The sequence below is a fragment of the Schistocerca americana genome, chromosome X (genome assembly GCF_021461395.2).
Source record: "Schistocerca americana isolate TAMUIC-IGC-003095 chromosome X, iqSchAmer2.1, whole genome shotgun sequence".
In the NCBI taxonomy this organism is placed as follows: domain Eukaryota; kingdom Metazoa; phylum Arthropoda; class Insecta; order Orthoptera; family Acrididae; genus Schistocerca; species Schistocerca americana.
This window is the reverse complement of record NC_060130.1, coordinates 197,078,211-197,097,718: the sequence shown is the minus strand read 5'-3', so window position 1 is coordinate 197,097,718 and position 19,508 is coordinate 197,078,211.

The window sequence follows — 19,508 nt, the reverse complement described above, 5'->3', positions numbered from 1 at the left end:
TGTATCATCTGCGTAAAGCACAGATTTGCATGGCATATTGCTGGTCAGGTCATTTATAAATACACTATTGGAAATGGAAAAACGAACACATTGACACCGGTGTGTCAGACCCACCATACTTGCTCCGGACACTGCGAGAGGGCTGTACAAGCAATGATCACACGCACGGCACAGCGGACACACCAGGAACCGCGGTGATGCCCGTCGAATGGCGCTAGCTGCGCAGCATTTGTGCACCGCCGCCGTCAGTTTCAGCCAGTTTGCCGTGGCATACGGAGCTCCATCGCAGTCTTTAACACTGGTAGCATGCCGCGACAGCGTGGATGTGAACCGTATGTGCAGTTGACGGACTTTGAGCGAGGGCGTATAGTGGGCATGCGGGAGGCCGGGTGGACGTACCGCCGAATTGCTCAACACGTGGGGCGTGAGGTCTCCACAGTACATCGATGTTGTTGCCAGTGGTCGGCGGAAGGTGCACGTGGCCGTCGACCTGGGACCGGACCGGACCGCAGCGACGCACGGATGCACGCCAAGACCGTAGGATCCTACGCAGTGCCGTAGGGGACCGCACCGCCACTTCCCAGCAAATTAGGGACACTCTTGCTCCTGGGGTATCGGCGAGGACCATTCGCAACCGTCTCCATGAAGCTGGGCTACGGTCCCGCACACCGTTAGGCCGTCTTCCGCTCACGCCCCAACATCGTGCAGCCCGCCTCCAGTGGTGTCGCGACAGGCGTGAATGGAGGGACGAATGGAGACGTGTCGTCTTCAGCGATGAGAGTCGCTTTTGCCTTGCTGCCAATGATGGTCGTATGCGTGTTTGGCGCCATGCAGGTGAGCGCCACAATCAGGACTGCATACGACCGAGGCACACAGGGCCAACACCCGGCATCATGGTGTGGGGAGCGATCTCCTACACTGGCCGTACACCACTGGTGATCGTCGAGGGGACACTGAATAGTGCACGGTACATCCAAACCGTCATCGAACCCATCGTTCTACCAATCCTAGACCGGCAAGGGAACTTGCTGTTCCAACAGGACAATGCACGTCCGCATGTATCCTGTGCCACCCAACGTGCTCTAGAAGGTGTAAGTCAACTACCCTGGCCAGCAAGATCTCCGGATCTGTCCCCCATTGAGCATGTTTGGGACTGGATGAAGCGTCATCTCACGCGGTCTGCACGTCCAGCACGAACGCTGGTCCAACTGAGGCGCCAGGTGGAAATGGCATGGCAAGCCGTTCCACAGGACTACATCCAGCATCTCTACGATCGTCTCCATGGGAGAATAGCAGCCTGCATTGCTGCGAAAGGTGGATATACACTGTACTAGTGCCGACATTGTGCATGCTCTGTTGCCTGTGTCTATGTGCCTGTGGTTCTGTCAGTGTGATCATGTGATGTATCTGACCCCAGGAATGTGTCAATAAAGTTTCCCCTTCCTGGGACAATGAATTCACGGTGTTCTTATTTCAATTTCCAGGAGTGTATTATAAACAGTAATGGCCCAAGCACTGATCCTTGGGGTACACCTCTAGTGACCTTCAGTAACTGTAACTTTTGACCATTGTAGCTTACAGTTTGCTTTCTGTTACTGAGATATGATTTATTGAGGGAGAGTTCCAGATCCCTAATGCCATAACACCACAGTTTCTCCAGCAGTATTGTTTGGTTTACAGAATCAAATGCTTTGCTTAAGTCCACTAGTGTGGCTTCAGCAGATAATTTAGATTCAAAAGAAGATTGCACAATAGAAACAACATTTTCAACAGCATTAATTGTTGATAACTGGGCCCTAAAACCACATTGAGACTTAGTCAGTACACGGTTTTTTGACAAACGCATGTTAATTTGCTTTTGTATACAATATTCGATTAATTTTGAAAGAATAGGTATCAGAGAAATTGGACGATAATTATTAGTGCAGTTTTTATCACCTTTTTTGTGTAATGGAATTACTACTGTCTTCTTTAGACATTATGGAGAAATACCACAGTCAAACATCCAGTTTATGAGTGTGAAGAGGGGGAATGATATCAAACCGATTATTTTTTTTAATCACAAAATTTGAGAGGCCATAAATATCTTCTGATCTGGAGTTACTTAACTTTGCCACTGATTTAATTACATCACGTATTTCCACATGTCCCCAATTACAGGTTGGCACAGTATCAGCAAAGTTTTGCAAAAACTGGTTTATATAAGTAGATTGTGAATTTGATTTTGAACTCTTCTTACGAGGAGATGAGGGATTAGGGTTTGCTGCATTGATAAAAAAGGGGCTAAATTCATCTGGGGTGACATTAACACCAGTTGTAACTTTTACACTATGACTACCTGTACCTAATTCTGCTTTAATGACCCTCCACGCAGCCTTACACTTATTATTGGAGTTTTTAATGAATATATCATTTGCTCTACATTTTGCTACTCTGATTTGTGATCTATAGTGTCTCTTGAGGCTAACATACGTTTCATTGTCAACACTACCATTTTTTACCTTATCATAGCATATCAAGACCATTAATCTTAGCTTCTGTAAATATGGTGTGAACCACCTATGTGGAGTAGTTCTGCCATGCTTTCTTGCCATAGTTTTGTTTTGTTTGGTAACCATTGGACAGGAGGTATTGAAAATTTCAGATAAAGTACTAAGAAACCTGCTACAATCCTCCTCAACATTGTTGGAAGCATATATTATATTATTCCAGTTTAGTACCTTCAGCTTATCCGTGAAGCTATTTATGCCTTTATCATTTAATAACCTGACAAACTGGGTTGGTTCACAATCCCCCATTGTTTCATTAATTGTTAGTTTTGCCCATATACCTTTGTGATCTGTCAGATAGTCAACATTAAGGAGTCCCAATTCAAAATCATCTTTATGTATATTTGTGATAAAACTGTCGAGACAAGAAAGTTGCCTTGTGGGACTATAATTTGCACAGAAGAGATTATGGGATCTTAGCATGTTAAGCAAATTAGTATTTTTGTGTGTTTTTTCTTTTTTTCCCTTACATCAAAATTTAAATCTCCTAAAATTACTGTCTTGTGTTTGGTATATTTTTCTGTACGGTGAATAAGTTTATCTAAACACTCTACAAATTGATCGGCATCACTATCAGGAGAATGGTATATTGAAATAATTGTGAGTTTTAATGTTGGTAGTAGCATGACAGCCGCTTCAAGAATGCCTTTAACACATATGTCCTTAACATCAACCACAGTATATCTTAACCCTAGGTTGTCACTTATATATATTGAGGAACCCCCATAACCTTCATTGGGTCTGCAGTAACTTGTAATTAAATTAAAACATGGTGGTACATACAGTTTTATCTCTTCTTCTCTTAACCAGTGTTCATTAATACATAATACCATTCTATTGTTTCCATTCAATACAACACCAAGTTCATCAGCTTTATATTTCAGTGATCTAATATTTATGTGCATGAATAATATTGATTTTTCACAGCAAGACGGAAGATGCATGATGTCTTGGGCCCAATGGGATGCATACATGGTGGTTTGCCTTTCACTGGTCCTCATGTTTGGTGTGGTGATGGTGTTATGTTTTGGTAGCGGCTGGACTTCCTTGTGGCAGGCCATAAAAAATCATTACTTCTCTGTGGTATTTTTTTGGTTCTGTTTGAGGCTTGGGTGGCAGACTTGTTTATTTCACTTCCTGCATAATTTATCTGGCATGGGGGATTTGATATAGGCCTACTTGATAACACATTTGTGTGGGATGGCTGATTTGATGCACTATATAACACTTCACTATGGGATGGAGATGATAAAATACTTACTTAGGTTTCTATCTTCTTATCCGCCAATCAAGGTGATATTTTTGTTGTCTGTTTCTCAAGGTTCTTGTTTGTCTCACATGTTACAAAGTTTATGTGGGCAGGCTGAGTGGAGGCACTTGATAACACTTTGGCATAGGATGGAGATGGTGATACAATACTCACTGTGGTTTCCTTCCTCTTTTCTACCAGTGACTGCAGTGGAACTGCTACAGTTGTTGTTGACACCATTTCTGCTTCTGTTGCTTGTGCTGCTGCTGTTATTGGTCTTGTTGCTCGAGCTGGTTCAGATGTTGCTGGTTTTGATGGTACTGCCATTGTTAGTGAATTTGATTGTGATGCTGTAACAATTTGTGGTTCTGCAGCTGCTTCAGTTGTTGTCTCCAGGACATATTCACTTCCTACATGGTTGCTTTCAGTAATGTATCGGTAGTTCATTGCAATGGTTGGTACTGACTCATAGATACTCTGTTTTTCATATGTTTCTAATGTTTCGTAAATTGCTTTGCACAGAGATGACTTGCCTCTTCTATTCAGGTGCATGCCATGTTTTGTAAAGCTGCATCTATCCATGGAATCGACTGATAGAAATCTTATGTTTGGGTACACTTGACACATTGTTTGTATCTGTTTATTTGCGTCCTTAATTTCGGCTTTCACACATGAAGCAGATATGAGGTCATGCCTATGTGGTATACCAATAAGTTACTTTTTGGTTTTCTATCGAACTGAAGGCACTTTTGAGACTGATAATAGCGTTAGCTAACTCATTACAATACACGTCATTTGCTCCTCCAATTAATACAACATGATGATTTTTGTTGTCTTGTTGGTCCCGTAAAATGTCCCTAATAATTTCCCACATTGGTGCTCCTGGTTTCACATGACTGCATACTTTGTGTGTTTTCCCTTGACTATGCTATTATTCTTACATTTGTCTGTTCCAAAAGCCATATTTATATCATAGCTGAATACTTCTGTTATCTTTAGTAATTGGTTGAGTTGTTGATTTGTTGCTGCCAGTAGTTTTAGATCATCCATGTATAGCAAATGTGTGATTTTGTGTGGGTATGTACCAGTAATATTATACCCGTAATTTGTATTATTTAGCGTGTTGGATAGTGGGTTCAGAGCAAGGCAGAAACAGAAAGGACATAATGAATCTCCTTGGTATATTCCACACTTAATCTGTTTTGTCTGTGACGTGATATTATTTGAATTTGCTTGGATATTAAGTGTGATTTTCCAATTTTTCATTACTATGTTTAGGAACTGTATCAATTTAGGATCTACTTTGTATATTTCCAATATTTGTAGTAACCATGAGTGGGGTACACTATCAAAAGCTTTTTGGTAATCAATGTATGCATAATGTAGTGACCTTTGTTTAGTTTTAGCTTGATATATCACCTCTGCATCTATTATCAGTTGCTCTTTACATCCTCGTGCTCCTTTGCAGCAGCCTTTTTGTTCTTCATTTATAATTTTGTTCTGTGTTGCATGTGTCATTAATTTCTGTGTAATGATTGAAGTTAATATTTTGTACATTGTTCGTAGGCATGTTATGGGGTGATATTTAGCTGGGTTTGCTGTGTCTGCTTGATCTTTAGGTTTCAGATAGGTTATTCCATGTGTAGGTGTATCAGGGAATGTGTATGGGTCTGCAATGTAACTGTTAAATAATTTTTGAGGTGAACTTCTTTAGCCAGAAATTTGCTATTTTATCTTTTCCAGGGGCTCTCCAATTGTGCATAGAATTAATTGCTCGGGTGACTTCATGTTGCAAAATTACCACTTCAGGCATTTGTGGTATCATCTTGTATGTGTCTGTTTCTGCTTGTATCCACCGTGCATGCCTGTTATGTTGTACCGGGTTTGACCATATGTTGCTCCAGAAGTGTTCCATGTGTGTTATGTTTGGTGGGTTGTCTATTTTAATGTGTGTGTTATCTATTGTCTGATAAAATTTCTTTTGGTTTGTGTTGAATGTTTGGTTTTGTTTCCTTCTATTTTTACTTTTTATGTAGCTTCTAAGTTGTTTGGCCAATGCTTGTAATTTCTGCTTCTTTTCATTTAATTGCTCTATTGGCTCTTATTGTAAGATTTTACCTAACCTTTTTCGGTTTTTGTCTGATATTTCATTCCTTATAAATTGTGTTAGCTGTCCAATGTTTCTTCTCAGTTTTTCTATTCTAATCTGTAGCCTGTGTTGCCATGCTGGTTTTGTGGGTTTCTTCTGTGTGTTGGTTGGTTCTGATCTCTGCCTAGTGTGTATATTTAGTGCAGTGAGTGCTCCTGTATAAACCAGTAGTTGTAACTCTTCCATAGTTGTATTTTCATTTATTTTGTTGTGTATGATTGTGTTGATAGTTGTTATTGTTGTTTCGACTTGTGGGTTATTTGGTGGTCTATGCAAGAATGGTCTAATGTCTGTATTTGTGTCTTTGTATTCCATATATGTCAGCTGAAATTTTTCTTCCTTATCTAACAAATGTGTCACTTCGTGTTCAGTTTGTGATTGTTCTGGTGGCCATCTTAAGATTTCGTTTTCCTCTGATTGTTTAATTGATGCGTGGTGTTCTTTGTTTGTTTGCTCTGGGATGTTTGAGTCCATTGCTGTATTTTATTCTTCTTCCTGATTGCATATTATTTTGTCCCAGTATTTGTTGTACTTGTTGTTTGATGTTTTCTAATTCTGACTGGGGTATCCTGTTATTTTTGATTATTACATGGATCTGATCAGCTAGTCATTGTTCTGTTAAAAATTTTAATTCTGGGTATCTGGTAATAAATGTTTTGTATACTTGTGATCTGTATCCAGTTGTGTTGGTTCCTAAGTTTGTTGCTTGGTAATAACAGAACATGAGGTGTTGGTTAACTTCATCAGACCATCTCATCCTCTGTCTTTGTTTTCCTTCTAGGGTGGTTGCAGGAAGCATATCCTGCAAAACACCTCTATTTGGATTTAAATCATTTTCCGTGTGGCTAGCAGTGTCGTTACCATTGTGGATGGGCATAGGGTTCAAGCGTCGTCCCCGACCATGACAGCACTTGTCTGAGGCTTCATTAGTTCTGTCCTGAACCAACTAATCACACTAAAAGGGGGGGTTAGCCCTGTTAGTGGTTTGTCCTTTTCATTGCCTTTTACGACTGGCGTATTATTATTATTATTATTTCCTTCACTTTCTCAGACGTTAAGTACGGTTAAAAATGGAGTGACGCGGACCTTGATCAGGCGTCACTTCCTTTTAACTGTACGGTATGTGTTATATTGCATTTAGGAACTTTCGGGTAATTGAACATGTATCAATAATTACGGATTTCTGTAGTTGTACATATATGTTTGGATGTAGCTGTATTGCATTGATGTACTGGTGGATATTGTGTGGTATGACTCCTGTAGTTGATAGTATGATTGGTATGATGTCAACTTTATCCTGATGCCACATGTCTTTGACTTCCTCAGCCAGTTGGATGTATTTTTCAATATTTTCTCCTATTTTCTTTTGTATATTTGCTGTATTGGGTATGGATATTTCGATTAGTTGTGTTAATTTCTTCTTTTTATTGGTGAGTATGATGTCAGGTTTGTTATGTGGCGTTGTTTTATCTGTTATAATGGTTCTGTTCCAGTATAATTTGTATTCATCATTCTCCAGTGCATTTTGTGGGGTATACTTGTATGTAGGAACGTGTTGTTTTAAAAGTTTATGTTGTAAGGCAAGCTGTTGATGTATTATTTTTGCGACATTGTCATGTCTTCTGGGGTATTCTGTATTTGCTAGTATTGTACATCCACTTGTGATGTGATCTACTGTTTCTATTTGTTGTTTACAAAGTCTGCATTTATCCGTTGTGGTATTGGGATCTTTAATAATATGCTTGCTGTAATACCTGGTGTTTATTGTTTGATCCTGTATTGCAGTCATGAATCCTTCTGTCTCACTGTATATATTGCCTTTTCTTAGCCGTGTGTTGGATGCGTCTTGATCGATGTGTGGCTGTGTTAGATGATACGGGTGCTTGCCATGAAGTGTTTTCTTTTTCCAATTTACTTTCTTCGTATCTATTGATGTTATGTGATCTAAAGGGTTGTAGAAGTGGTTATGAAATTGCAGTGGTGTAGCCGATGTATTTATATGAGTGATTGCCTTGTGTATTTTGCTAGTTTCTGCTCGTTCTAGAAAGAATTTTATTAAATTGTCTATCTGTCCATAATGTAGGTATTTTATGTCGATAAATCCCCTTCCTCCTTCCTTTCTGCTTAATGTCAATCTTTCAGTTGCTGAATGTATGTGATGTATTCTATATTTGTGGCATTGTGATCGTGTAAGTGTATTGAGTGCTTCTAGGTCTGTGTTCCTCCATTTCACTACTCCAAATGAGTAGGTCAATATTGGTATGGCAAAAGTATTTATAGCTTTTGTCTTGTTTCTTGCTGTAAATTCTGTTTTCAGTATTTTTGTTAGTCTTTGTCTATATTTTTCTTTTAGTTCTTCTTTAATATTTGTATTATCTATTCCTATTTTTTGTCTGTATCCTAGATATTTATAGGCATCCGTTTTTTCCATCACTTCTATGCAGTCGCTGTGGTTATCCAATATGTAATCTTCTTGTTTAGTGTCTTTTCCATTGACTATGCTATTTTTCTTACATTAGTCTGTTCCAAAAGCCATACGTATATCATTGCTGAATCCTTCTGTTATCTTTAGTAATTGGTTGAGTTGTTGATTTGTTGCTGCCAGTAGTTTTAGATCATCCATGTATAGCAAATGTGTGATTTTGTGTGGGTATGTTCCACTAATATTGTATCCATAATTTGTATTATTTAGCATGTTTGATAGTGGGTTCAGAGCAAGGCAGAACCAGAAAGGACTTAATGAGTCTCCTTGGTATATTCCACGCTTAATCTGTATTGGCTGTGATGTGATATTATTTGAATTTGTTTCGATATTAAGTGTGGTTTTCCAATTTTTCATTACTATGTTTAGGAACTGTATCAATTTAGGATCTACTTTGTATATTTCCAATATTTGTAGTAACCATGAGTGGGGTACACTATCAAAAGCTTTTTGGTAATCAATGTATGCGTAGTGTAGCGACCTTTGTTTAATTTTCACTTGATATGTCACCTCTGCATCTATTATCAGTTGCTCTTTACATCCTCGTGCTCCTTTGCAACAGCCTTTTTGTTCTTCATTTATAATTTTGTTCCATGTTGTATGTGTCATTAATTTCTGTTTAATGACTGAAGTTAATATTTTGTATATTGTTGGTAGGCATGTTATGGGGCGATATTTAGCTGGGTTCGCTGTGTCTGCTTGATCTTTAGGTTTCAGATATGTTATTCCGTGTGTAAGTGTATCAGGGAATGTGTATGGGTCTGCGATGTAACTGTTAAATAATTTTTGAGGTGAACTTCTTTAGCCAGAAATTTGCTATTTTATCTTTTCCAGGGGCTTTCCAATTGTGCATAGAATTAATTGCTCGGGTGACTTCATGTTGCAAAATTACCACTTCAGGCATTTGTGGTATCATCTTGTATGTGTCTGTTTCTGCTTGTATCCACCGTGCATGCCTGTTATGTTGTACCGGGTTTGACCATATGTTGCTCCAGAAGTGTTCCATGTCTGTTATGTTTGGTGGATTGTTTATTTTAATGTGTGTGTTATCTATTGTCTGGTAAAATTTCTTTTGGTTTGTGTTGAATGTTTGGTTTTGTTTCCTTCTATTTTCACTTTTTTTGTATCTTCTGAGTCATTTGGCTAATGGTTGTAATTTCTGCTTCTTTTCGTCTAATTGCTCTGTGGCTTCTTGTTGTGAGATTTTACCTAACTTTTTTCATTTTCTTTCCGAGATTTCATTTTTTATAAATTGTGTTAGCTGTCCGATGTCTTTTATCAGTGTTTCTATTTTGATCTGTAGCCTGTGTTGCCATGCTGGTCTTGTGGGTTTCTTCTGTGTGTTGGTTGGTTCTGATCTCTGCCTAGTGTGTATATTTAGTGTAGTGAGAGCTCCTATATAAACCAGTAGTTGTAACTCTTCCATAGTTGTGTTTTCATTTATTTTGTTGTGTATGATTGTGTTGATAGTTTTTATTGTTGTTTCGACTTGTGATTTATCTGGTGGTCTATGCAAGAATGGTATATTGTCTGTATTTGTGTCTTTGTATTCTATATATGTTAGCTGAAATTTTTCTTCTATATCTAACATGTGTGTCACTTCGTGTTCTATTTGTGCTTGTTCTGGTGGCTGTCTTAAGATTTCACTTTCCTCTGATTGTTTAATTGGTGTGTGTTGTTCTTTGTTTGTTTGCTCTGGGATGTTTGAGTCCATTACTGTATTTTCTTCTTCTTCTGATTGCACGTTATTTTGTTCCAGTATTTGTTGTACTTGTTGTTTGATGTTTTCTAATTCTGACTGGGGTATCCTGTTGTTTTTGATTATTACACGGATCTGATCAGCTAGTCGTTGTTCTGTTAAAAATTTTAATTCTGGGTATCTGGTAATAAATGTTGTGTATACTTGTGATCCGTGTCCAGTTGTGTTGGTTCCTAGGTTTGTTGCTTGGTAATAACAGAACATGAGGTGTCGATTAACTTCATCTGACCATCTCATCCTCTGTCTTTGTTTTCCTTCTAGGGTGGTTGCAGGAAGCATATCCTGCAAAACACCTCTATTTGGATTTAAATCATTTTCCAGTTGGCTAGCAGTGTCGTTACCATTGTGGGCGGGCATAGGGTTCAAGCGTCATCCCCGACCATGACGACGCTTGTCAGAGGCTTCTTTAGTTCTGTTATTATTATTATTATTATTATTATTGATCTTAACAATTACTCATCATTCATTAATACCAGTAATAATTGAATATAAATAATTGTTTCTTAATTATTAATAATTAAAAGTATCATCAATAACAATAACAACATATTTATGCAAGATGAGACTGTCAGCCAAAGGTCCTTTACTATCATATTTATACATCTTCCTGGAAGAATATAAGAACACATGAGGCGATACTGAGTCTGTGGCTTAGGGCTTACCTTGGAAGACAAAACTACATTTGTGAAGGTAGTGTGGATAAAACACGTGGAACTGCAGGCTGTCTACAACTTTCACAGAAACCAGACAGTAGTTATCTGTCAAAAGATATAAAAGGGAAGCAGTAAGTAGATTGGCTATGATGGCATTGGCACACATTGTTTACATTTGTGACATCACTTGCACAGGCCAGTGCTGTACCCATGATGAGAAGTAGAGCATAACCCCTGAGCTGGCAAGTGAATTGGGCTGCTGATATTTCAGACTGTAGTGCAGTTTCCCTGTTCTAGCATGTCTGCAGTGTTGGTGGTAGCAGTTGTTGTATAGTGACCCATCAGATAAATGTTCCTGATTGAGAAAGTCTTTTATTCATAACAGTTACAGTGATGGCATCAGGGAGATGTCATTTGCATCCATAATGTAGGTGACAATAGCTGCTAAAGTGTGCTGGCATCAGCAGTTGTCTGCAAGGAGGGTGGCCCAGGGTGGCACACAGTACGATGCTAACCCATCATGCTGTAATCAGCAAATCAGCACAGCAGCAGAGTGCTGATGCAAGGCAGTAATGGCTACGGGTGACAGGGAGTAGGAAGCCACCTTAATTCTCACTTGCTTTTTTGACCCGACAGAGAATACAGTGGAGTAGGTGGGGTTAAACTGCAGCCACTGGGATGACTGATGACAATGGCATGTGCCTGTTCTAGACAGTGAACAGCAATTACACGTGTCCACAGAGGGCAGTGATGTAAGGGTAGCTAGATCACCTGCCTCAAAACCATGGCCCACCAGGGAGGTGGCTGTTGGCAGATGGTAGTCAACCAGTAAACTGCATACAGGCTCAGCTCAAGCAGAGGCCTGCAGCTCTTGACAGCAAAGTCTGACAGCAATGGCTGGTTGCTTCATCTTTGATTGCAAGCAAATTTCTTTTCATAGCTAGTGGCCAGCATAAACTGCGTAACTGGGCCTTCTGTGTGCAGATTAATGCTACTGAGACTGATGGACTAAATTAGGTTTTGTGTGTGTGTGTGTGAGTGTGTGTGTGTGTTGTGTGTGTGTGTGTTCAAATGGGGGAAACTGACTTCATTTGCCATGGTTTTCCTATCTAGCTAGCTCCTCCAGAAGCTCTACTGGAGTAGGGAGGCATCATAACTTCGACTTCTGGACTTCTGTAGATGATGGCTGGCATCTTCTCCATTTTCAGTGTACTGAATACATGTTCTTGAGTGCAGAATATGCACTCTTGTGCCAAATCACCTAATTATTGAGCTGATGTACGCTTCCCTCCTCATGACGTCATTCTGCTGAATGAACACAGCAGTTGTTTGCTACACCAGGCAAAGCCATGGTAGAGCACTACCTTCCACTTTGAGATTCAGTCTCTCCAGTTGTGATATGTTAACATTTATAAAGAAAATCTTAATAGATGTTTCATATATGTGCAATATTCTCCACTTCTCTCTTCTCAGGTTCAGTGTGAACCACTTTGTTCATTTGCTGTTTACTAACTTAAGTACTGTTTCCGAATATTAACACAGTTTACTGGTAGTCATAATAAAAGCTAAAGCAATCAGGTGGTTTCCCACTTAAAGTAGATACAAATAACACACAGTAGTCACAACCATGGTGAAACCAGACACCAGAACATTGTGTCATGTTTTTTATGAATAACTGATCATGGTATTGCCACACATGCTGGAGCACCTGCTCTGCAGTAATGCATGATTTCTGTGTAGCTGTAAGCTTAACCAGTGAAAGGAAGTCAGGTTTTAAGCGTTGCTTATGTAAGTTTAAGTCTGGATTGGTAGTAGTTTCAGTAGTTTTTTTCAGCTAATACAACAATGGCTGTATCATATTCATTATAGTGGTTTCATTGATATTAGCTGTAAGACAGTTCCTGCTATGCCACAAGTTGTACCATTTACCAGTAGCACACTACCTCATAATTTTAGCCTCATCCTCCCTTTCTGTCATCCCTGCTCATAGCAGTTTATAACAACTATTTTGCTTGTAAATATGGATTAGATAAAATACATTCCAGCCCTTTGAAAGTAAGGATACAGTGCCATGATATCCCTTTGGCATCCTAAGGCATCTTTTATCCCTAAAATTAACCTCCCCCATGGGCCTCACGGTCCTTCCGTGAGTATGTGCATGGCGAGCATGGGGCCCTGAGCTATTGCAGCCTTCCTTCTTTCCAGGGCTGCATTTCCTTGCCCTTTCCTTCCTTTCCTCTCCTTGCTCCTTCCCCTTCCACCTCTCCTCTCCCTCTCTTGGTGTCCTTTTTTAAGTTGGCCCTGTTATCCTCCTGGTTCTGTTGGCTTTGCAGTTTGGTTTTGTTGCATAATCACCTCATCCTTTTGGCGTTCCCTGGTTCCCTTCTGGGGTTTGACCTCCATTACTAAACTTCTGTTCCATAGTGTCAGCAATTTGGGGAAGAGCGCCTTACCTAGTGTCTCCGACATGTGCCCTCCTAGTTCATTCCACCTTTTCTTTCACATCGTTGTCTGATGCTAGGATGCATAGCCTGCACGGTAGGCAGCCCGTGTGGTGGGGTCGCTATGTACCCTTTTGGTTGAGCCCCCTGAACACACAGGGATTACACTTCTGATACCTGAGCTGTGACCTCCTCGTGTAAGCCTAGGAGTGGTTGCATGTTGTCCTGGAGCATCAGAACTCCTGGCAATGGCCACCGTGCCAGACAGCCCTTGTTGTGGCTGGGTGGCACCCATGGGGTGAGCCCCTGATTGGAGTGGGTGGTATCAAGGCGGACGCTATGCAAATGAAACGCATACAGGTCCAGAACTCTGGCCATTCTTCTGCGGCCATCTCTCCGTGTGGAACTGATTCTTTTAGTGCTGCTTCTCCTGCTCCTTCGGCCTTCCTATCCATGGCTACCCCCTGGGAGGAGGGTCAGGCTCATCAGGTAGGAGCGAAACCTTTCCCTCACTATCTAGTTTGCACCAGGACTGATGGGGATACTGTCACTGATACCAAAACTTTATTTTTTGTGGAACACATTGAAGACAAGTTTGACGAAGTGGACTCTCTGAGAAAGATGCAGCCATGATCTTTGTTGATCAAAACTGCTTCAGCTGCCCAGTCTGTGGCCCTTCGTGCCTGTACCCATCTTGGCACAATTCCTGTGTCCATTACCCCCAAACAGTCTCTAAACATGGTTCAAGGTGTGATTTTTCACAGGGACCTCATCCTTCAAACTGATGAGAAACTTCGGGACAGTCTCAGCTGGCAGGGTGTTCACTTTGTTTGGCGTGTTCAGAAGGGTCCGAAGGACATTTGCATTGATACTGGTGTCTTTATCCTGGCCTTCTAAGGGGATAAGCTCCCTGAGAAAGTAAAGATCATTGTTTATCAATGTGATGTGAAGCCATACATCCCACCACCTATGAGATGTTTTAGGTGCTTGCATTTTGGGCACTAGTCTTCCCGCTGTTCGCAGGCCCCTCTCTGTGGTGACTGTTTACGTCCACTCCCTGAGAGGACTTCCTGTGTTCCCCCTCCTGTGTGTGTTAATTGCCATGCCAATCATTCTCCATGTTCACCAGATTGCCCAGTTCGTAAGAAGATACAAGAGTAGAAGTCCCTTGACCATTTAACCTACACTGAGGCTCGTAAGAAGTATGCACGTCTTCACCCTGTGTCCATGACGTCTAGCTATGCTTTAGTTAAATCTTCAGCCCTTCCTCCGCCTCCCTTACCCCAGTCCTGAACCCCTCTCCTCCCCCTCCCCTGTGGCTCCCACACCTTCTCCTCTGGTCGCTGCTCCCCCTCACCAGCCGATACGTGTCCCATTTCTTCAGCGTCTGCCGGTCAAGGGTGCCCCTCCTGGGATGCCCCTTACCGGCACCTTCCAGGTCAAAGGTCTGCTGCCACGAGATGACCACGAGAACCATGGTCTGTGGGCCCCCAGGTCGCCTGATCTCTTTCTGTTCCCAATCTTGCTGCAGCTGGCTCCTTTATGCCACACAGCCCTCCATGATCTAAAACAGAAAAGAAGAAGAGACATAAGTTCCGGGACAAGGAGCCTCTGGTGTCTCCAGAGGTCCCATCCCCTCCTTTGCATCCTGATTCTGATCTGTTGTTCGTGGGTGTCGCCCCTCCTTGTCGGTGACAAGTGGTGACCCGGTGGCATGACTGGCTTTAGCCTGTTCAACCCCCATTTGAATCATCATTCTGCAGTTATCCAGTGGAATTGTAATGAATACCACCATCACCTTCCAGAATTGAAATCCCTTGTTTCGTCTTACTCTACAGCTTGTGTGCTTCTACAGGAATCTCAATTTACTGATTATCACTCACTGACCATCTGTGGGTTCCATGTTTTCTGTTGAAATTGGGTCGGCCCCCTGCGGGCCTCTGGTGGTGTTTGTACGTTGGCCCGTACGGACGTTGTGGATTCCTCTTCAAACTACATTGGAAGCGGTTGCTGTTAGGGTTCACCTGGACTCTGAGGTCACGGTTTGCAATCTTTAGCTCCCTCCTGACAGTACTCTTACGCCTGCTGCCTTAACTGCCCTTCTTCAGCAACTTCCTCCTCCCTTCCTCTTTCTCGGGGTTGCTCATCATCCCTTGTGGGGCAGTGCATTTCCATCTAGATGGTGTCTTCTCATAGACCAGTTTCTTGCAGACTATCTATCTATCTATCTATCTTTCTTTCTTTCTTTTTCTTTGTTTCTTTCTTTCTTTCTTTCTTCCTTCCTTTCTCTCTCTTCCTTCCTTTCTATCTTTCTTTCTTTCTTTCTTCCTTCCTTTCTCTTTCTTTCTTTCTTCCTTCCTTTCTCTTTCTTTCTTCCTTTCTCTTTCTTTCTTCCTTTCTCTTTCTTTCTTTCTTTATTTCTTCTTTCTCTTTCTTTGTTTCTTCCTCCATCCCTCCCTCACACTGGTCGCCACATGATGGCCTTTGTGATAGTGACCATTTCCTGTTGATTCCCTCGCTCCATTCCTGCTCCCCAACGGACAGGTTACCTCGTTGGTCTTTCCAATGTGCCGATTGGCCTCTATATACTGCACATGTCGTTTTTTCTCCATGTTTGTCAGGTTGTATTGATGACGTCCTATGTTACGTGTCTGACGCAATTGTTCGCGCTGCTAGCCTTGCTGTACTGCGCTCAAGTGGACCGTCATGCCGCCGCCAAGTCCCATGGTGGAGTACGGCCATTGCCATTGACATTCGTGATCACTGTCAAGTAAGTCCTGTGGTGGAGTACGGCAATTGCCATTGCCATCCATGATCGCAGTCAAGCTTTGCAACACCTTAAGAGTTACCCATCTGTTGCCAATCTTATTACCTTTAAATGCCTTCGTGCTAAAGCCCCTTTACTTAATCAAACAGAGCAAATGGATGTGTTGGGAAAGCTTTGTTCCTTCCCTCGGTTCTACTGTCCCTATGTCATGGGTATGGGCTACACTTCGCTCTCTCCAAGGTTGCTGTCCATCCTCCCAGGCCTTCACCTCCTGGATGGCCTTTGCACAGACCCGTTAATTCTAGTGGAACATCTTGTGACCAATTTTGCAACAGCATCAGCAGCAGCCTCCTATCCGGCTGCTTTCCTTCACCAGAAACAGCGGGCCGAAGCTTCCACATTATGTTTTACCCCTTGTCAGTCAGAATCGTACAACAAACCTTTTACTGAATGGGAACTTCTTTCCACACTTTCTTCTTCTCATTATATGGCCTCTGGCCCAGACTCCATTCATAACCAACTGCTTCAACATCTCAGCGCTCCTCAACGGCAATATCTTCTCTGGGTGTTTAAGGGGCTCCGGAACGCCCTATACTTGCAATGTTAAAATAACGCTTATAAATTACATATTTCCTCACAAAGTATTTGAGGTAGGAAGTTGAACTTTTTACAGATTATTTATTGTAATATGGGCTACAACTTAACACAGGGATTTTACAAAATTTTAGTTCAGTTATTAAAGATGTTTTTTTTTTTTCAATTGTAATTAAAATTCACAATATTTTTTTGCAATTTTTTATTTATATATTCAAAAATATACAGTTTTTGGGAAAAAGGCTGTGTTAAATTATGCAGAAGGTACTGTGTAACATTTACTGAAAGTTTGAAACAAATATGTTTGGAAGATCCTTAGAAAACATGTAATTAGTATGAGAAAATAAAAGTTTTGGGAATCGAGCGACAAAGATTGGATTAACTTTTTAGTGCATTCCAGGTCCATAGGATGGATTATCTTCATCCCCTGCAAACTCCTCCTCCAGCTTCCTCTTGTTCCTCCTCCTGTTTACTCTTGCTTGTATTTCTAGACTCTTTACAGCCCTGTCTGCAGCCCGAAGGTGTTCCTTGTCTAAAGCAAGCATCACTCATACCATGTTAGAACCTATCTTTATTCCCATATTTCTAAATACCTTGCACCTTACAATGTTGCCATCATTGAAAGTCACAACAGCATCATACACACCAAAGTGAAGTGTTTCTATTCCAACAAATACAGTCTTGGGGATTCTCGACCATATAACACTATTTACACTTTCATTGGGATTTTGAGTTTTTCCGTGAATACACTTTTTCAACAGTTCAGGTGCTGCTAAGTCTCTGAAAATAGGTTTCATCAACTCCATTATTGCATGAGGCAGACTATGCTTATGAGTGTACACTTCACCAGTTAGCAATCCTTTGTTATATTTACACCAACTGTCTTCTTCTTTGGGACACAAGCTATGTTGGGGATTTTCATCGGTTGAAGAAGTATGAAAAAAAAGAGCCCAAACAGCCTTCTTCATTTCGTCGACACTTTGTGTATTTTGCCTAATAGCCATTCCATAATAGTTCTATATTTTGTCAATTACACTGTCAGTTAACCTTCCCTTCCCATCCAACCCCTTACCATCACTGAGTTTTTTGTTTTTAGTACGAAGCTTTCAGTCGCCAAAGTCTTGTTCCCATTCGCTTCTGTACGTGTCCAATACACTCAAATTTCTGCACTACAACATCATCACCATAGGGCTTCAGTCCTTGAACATGTTTGAAACTTTTAGAATCACCGTCACCAAGGTAATTGACATATCGCACTTTATCACACGCCTCAGAACGCTGGAATATACTGGCAACACCAGCCACTTCCATTCCTCCACTACTGCCACTATAGTTAGCTTTGCAATTATTTTCATGTGTACCTTTATATTTTTGTGGACATCTACAATACTTTGATATTACTGCTACATCTAAAACTTTCCCTGTATACATACTGGTGGCAGATACTACACCATGAAGAGATGTGTGTCCCCGTTTATGCCAGGTACCATCGAACGCTGCAGTCAAATCTCTGTTACCATTATTTTCCATTACTGCCTCTTCCACAGCGTTCTTCATAGATTCTATACAGACATCTTCTACTTTAGACCCTATTACTTTATTATAGGTCGTAAACTTGGTTGGGGGATTTGGAAGATTTATGATGCCACAGAAAATTGCACCTGCAGTAGCACCCTTACCAACTGAACGCAAGGAATAAACAAATCTAATGTTGTGTTTGTAGATTTTGCTACCATTTTCTTCAGTTGCAGTTACTGCAACACTGTTCCAAACGCCGGCCGAAGTGGCCGTGCGGTTAAAGGCGCTGCAGTCTGGAACCGCAAGACCGCTACGGTCGCAGGTTCGAATCCTGCCTCGGGCATGGATGTTTGTGATGTCCTTAGGTTAGTTAGGTTTAACTAGTTCTAAGTTCTAGGGGACTAATGACCTCAGCAGTTGAGTCCCATAGTACTCAGAGCCATTTTGTTCCAAAAGGTGGTCATGTATGAACACTTATCACATTTCAGTTGTATTTCACTAGCAAGTCCTACGTGCTTTATTATAGAGAGTTCCAGACCAGCTTCACTACAATGAATACATCTTACACAGTTTGAAAAAAAATCCTTTGAGAACCAAGATATCAAATATTTCATTCACATCAGATTTGCCCATAAAACATTCATAGTTTTCACTCATTGAACCAAGCTTCTTCTGTGAAGTATTTTCTTTCCCACTTTGACTGCTACGGGCAGGTGTACTTGAGAGGTTAGGTTCACTCACTTGGTTATCGTCTTTATTGTTTACAGTAATAACACATACCTTTGGCTTTCCAACATTTCTCCTTTTCTTAAAAGCCTTCAGAGGATTTCTAATAACTTTACTTTTACTCATTATTATACTTCAACAAAACAGAGACTCAAGAAACAGAATTAATTACGAATATTTTCGAGATAACGACTGATTAAATAAACATGAAACAATCGACAATCACACCAGCGATATATATTGAACCATCACAGGTTAGCCACAACACATACTTTATCTCACATCACTAAAATGTACCTGATGAACACGGACGTTAATAATAACACCATTTGACAGCAGTTTAACAGCGCCACAATGGGTCACGCCCATGTAGAACCCATTTCAAAAAAAATTTAAAAATAGTTGTAGTCTTCAGAATTGAATAAATTATATATCTATTAAAAGGTAATAGTCTACAGATTCGGAAAACGCAAAAAAGTAAAAATTGAACTTTTCATGATTTTGAGCCTTGCCGGAGCCCCTTAACTGTATTTGGCTCCAGGGTGACTTCCCTTCTCAGTGGAGGTATAGCATCATGGTTCCTGTCCTTAAGACTGGTAAGAAACCCCCTCTGTCGAAAGC